General features: G+C 46.8%; 1 non-coding gene across 1 annotated transcript; it reads left to right on the top strand.

Moving 5' to 3' along the window:
* The first annotated feature begins 3,892 nt into the window (after nt 1–3,892).
* Nucleotides 3,893–4,083, top strand: LOC138774631 (U2 spliceosomal RNA). The gene has a single exon (XR_011360348.1). It is a non-coding gene; the product is annotated as a U2 spliceosomal RNA (small nuclear RNA).
* Nucleotides 4,084–4,311: the final 228 nt, after the last annotated feature.

The raw sequence follows: 4,311 nt of genomic DNA, 5'->3' as shown, positions 1-4,311 counted from the left end.
AAGTGGTTTCATGGAAAACTAATGATTGCTATGTAAAAAATAGGCGATGTTCACACAACACAATAATATTGGAGTATTGGAGTATTTACAGACGTACACTGCCGGTTTATGGCAATGAGATCTGGAGAAGCCGTGGCTCATATGGTTCCAGGATGAGATTTGAGATCTATTATACAGACTTACCGAAACTCTCTGTCTCTGCCGTATTCTCAACCATTATAAGAAGGCGACATTGAGAGGATTAAAGGATTATACGTTTATGAGGACATATGTTCATGCTATAGACCATTTCCTGCTTTAGAATCGCCCGAGCAGCAATGCAGCCCGTGCCGGTGACCGGTGACTTTCCCAACCTGCGGATTACACCCGTATGATGCGGATTGTATCCAAATGATCAGCGCTGCGAGCAGTTACACATATAAATCCGGCAGCCGTAATGCCTGAGAAAAGGATCAAAAAGAAATAAGAGGCCATTTCAGCGTGATAAAGCGACGTCCGTCACCACCGCAGATAAATGGAACGACCTTTCTGTTTATCATTAGGGAGAACTTGATTACGAGTCCAATGTTTTCTCAGCCTTTATAGTGACCCAATTATTCCGCTGCTTAGAGCTCTTTCCTATCATCTCCAGACTGATTGCTTTTATTCCAATTGCTTTTCCACTATCAGACCTGTCAGGAGGAGCGCAAAAGAAAATGGCGCACGCTTATCTATTTTTTTCAAGCTGTAATTTTTATTAAAGAATTGTTTTAAACGAGAAAAAACTGTTTGGTTTTACTAAGTACAAATGATCAAACCAACCTCAATTAGTTTATGAAGAGGCGGATAGAAGCCCGGGCAGAAAAGGTGCTTGGGGGGATTAGATACCGTCCCTAATAGATACCCTATAAGTATCATAAGGTCTATGGGTATCAAAGTATGAGGCTATGTTCACAACGGCCGCTATCTTACATGTTCACCAGGCAAACATCAAATACAAACCTCAATGCAATGTACGGCCATACATTGTAAGAACAGACTGTAAACATTGGCCGTTGTTCACAGTCTGCCAGATGGAAATGACAAGTCAATTATGTCCACGATCACAAAGGGATAGTGGTCATTGTGATATACATTGTGTGCACAGCGGCCGCTGTTCCTCATAGGATTCCACACAGTGAATTCTTTTTTTCACAAGAACGGCCCTTAATCGCTAATAACAGCTGTTCTTGTAAAAAAAAAAAAAAAAATACACGGTGTAAACATACCCTAAAATTGTAACTGGATTAAACATTTACTCAAGGGCTATATCCAGAAAGTTGTAGGTTATTTCTATTCTGAATGGTCCATTGTTCTAAGGTTCAGGGATAAGTCCGCTATCAACCTATTTATATATAGAAGATAAGATGTACAGGAAGGGCACGGAGCGGGAGGCGCAGACCTAGCGGAGGCCCAGCATGACTAGGTTAGCTGGGAATGTAGTTTAAAGGGTTAAGTGGGGCAGTAAGGGGTTAAGTGTGAGCCAGTTGGGAGGGGGTGAGGGGTTTGAGGAGAAAACGCGGGAGTTGCTAGGTGAGTCACTTACCAACGGACGCGGTGTTATAAGAAGAGGAGGAAGAGGTGGAGCTACAGTTCTTGCCGGACCTGATTCAGCCCGCCCGCCCGCCCTATTACAGGCTTTTGGTGTTCGGGTGTGGGCTTTGGGTGCTTTCTTTGTCATGGCCGCCTGCGGTAGGGAGGTCTTGCAGGGCACGTTAAGGTGGTAATTTGGATGGGGACCCATAAGAGGGATGATACTCCCCGCTTGTTTGGTGGCTTGTGGATGGGAAATGGTGCAGTGCCAGATGACAGATTTGTCAGCCCCTGAGTCGGCGCGGTGCGGCTGGGGGGATAGCCAGGAATACTGGTGCTGCTGCAGGGTGCTCTGCCAGACCTCCCTAGTCATAATGGGTTAACTAATGTTATGGTTATTATTGTTATTTATTTTTTATGTTTGTTAATTATTGGAAGCACTTTTAATAAAGAGGCTGTTATGGCCAATTTTTTCCAACGTTAAAGGAGGTGTCCTCAATTAATGGGCGAAAGGGGGGAGGGGGTGTGTGGTATACGGGGTTTTAGTGGGGGGGTAGTGGTCGGTAGGGGATAGACGAAGGGACTCAGCAATACCTTAAGTCAAGCAAAATATAGTGGGTTGTCACGATACCACAGGTAAAGTACAGTAAGAGAAGGGTCGGGGTGGACACAGGCAGTGAACCCTGAACTTGTCCCCACTCACTCTCCCCCCACTGTCTCCCCTTTAGTTTAGCCTTGACAAGTCTGGGCGTCCAGCAAGAACATCAGTTCTCATCTATGTGACAAAGCTGAGAAATGTTAGACACAGGATATGTAACTGCTGCTAGAAGAAGTTTTATACTTTGAAACTGTTTCTTTTTCCTTATCTTTGCTTATAACAAGAGGTCTTTTAGCTTGAACCCAGTGTTATCTCATGTGCCCATTCTGAACTTCAGCAAACGAGAAAAGTGGGGATGAGGGCGCTTCCTAGTGAAACATTATAGGGTTCCCAGTATAATTATGTAGATAGAGAGGTCAGTATCTCATCCACTCACCTGGTGAGGTTGTGCAAAGGAGACAGACACAGCTTAAACAGATCACCGCGGCACAGGATCATCCATACACAGGGTAGGAGCAATCAATAGAAGAACATACACAGAAGAAGGACAAGACTAACAAATAAGACGGTATAAACCGGCCGGGGTCACACGAGCAGCAAAGTGCCAAATCAGAATCCGGAGAATAGTCAGGTAAACTAGAGCCGAGGTCAGGAAAGTCAGATAACAAAGCAGAAATAGGATGTGAGACCCCGAGCTGGTAAACAGAGCAAGGGGACGTTCTATAGGAGGTCAGGAGATCCAGAACATGATTGGACCAGCCTCCTCATCTACAACCAAAGACACCTGTATCAAAAAACACGGACGGGGAGTTCTGCCAAGTACTGTGCACACTTCACAGAGGGACGTTCACATCTCCTACGGAGTGACATGGACCTGTGGCGTCCCTGGTTGCCAGGAACACCTTTGGGTATCGGTGAGGTCACCCGGGCCTCGCTGGAGTGAGATCAGGTCAGAGGTTCTGAGTGAGCCAGAGAAATCTATGTCAGGGAAGTGAACAACTGAGAAAGGAGCAGAACACTGAGAAGCTATTACACCAAGACATTGGGGGGGGGGGGGGGGGGGGGGAATCAATAACGTAAGGCAAAGCAATAAGACCAAGGACTTTATTACAGATGTGAGTGCAAAAGAGCTGATAAATCAGAACCTAGCAAAGAACTACGAGCCGTCCAGCATAGCCAAGGTGGGATTGTGCTGATCTAGAACACACCAAGAACTATGAGCCGTCCAGCATAGCCAAGGTGGGATCGTGCTGATCTAGAACACACAAAGAACTATGAGCCGTCCAGCATAGCCAAGGTGGGATCGTGCTGATCTAGAACACACAAAGCAGTCCATCAGCCGTGCTCGACCATACAGTCCGATTTCTCTGACAGTGAAGAAAAAAACATTATTGGCTTTTATTGATATGTACATTCTAACAAGGAACTAATCACTAATAGATACACAGAGCTACAGAAGCATAAAGTGATCCTGTCCCCCCCTATGTGAGGTTCTCCGCACCATCCACAAGCTTAGGGGCTGCACATTCTATGTATGCCTTTGTTCACACAACATCTTTTTAGGTTGTTTCCTGTCCCTCCCCTCCTTTTTTTCCTGGATGGCCGTCATTTTGGCCCCAAAACATGTCCGTTTTATGCAAATAATGGCCGTCATTTGGATGAAACAGCTGTGATTTGGTGACAATCTTAATCTCAAAGGGACGCCTCCGCTCTCCACCGCTCTCTGCTCAAAGAATGGACATGATCGCTTCTCGGCCTTTTGGCTAAGATCAAGTGTAGTATCTGTTCTTATCAGTATAATATCTGATCTGTCCCCTATCCGGGGATCATATATTACATGGATTCTTAGAACAGGGAGATGGAAAAACAGCTTGCTCTGTCCTGTCCAGGCAGTGACCTGGTATTGCAGCGCCTCCAGGTTCAGTGCACCAAAAAAAAAAAAAAAAAAGAATGGATATGACAATTCTTTGAGCGAAGAGCAGAGGAGCGGGAGGCGTGTGAGGGCGGAAGGGCGGGAGGCGTAGGAGGCGCGGGAGGTGTAGGAGGCGCGGGAGGCGCAGGAGGGCGGAAGGGCGGGAGGCGTAGGAGGGCGGGAGGCGTAGGAGGGCGGGAGGGGTAGGAGGCGTAGGAGGGCGGGAGGCGTAGGAGGGCGGGAGGCGCCG

The sequence above is a fragment of the Dendropsophus ebraccatus genome, chromosome 15 (assembly GCF_027789765.1).
Source record: "Dendropsophus ebraccatus isolate aDenEbr1 chromosome 15, aDenEbr1.pat, whole genome shotgun sequence".
NCBI lineage: Eukaryota > Metazoa > Chordata > Amphibia > Anura > Hylidae > Dendropsophus > Dendropsophus ebraccatus.
This window is presented reverse-complemented; position numbering and strand designations above follow the sequence as displayed.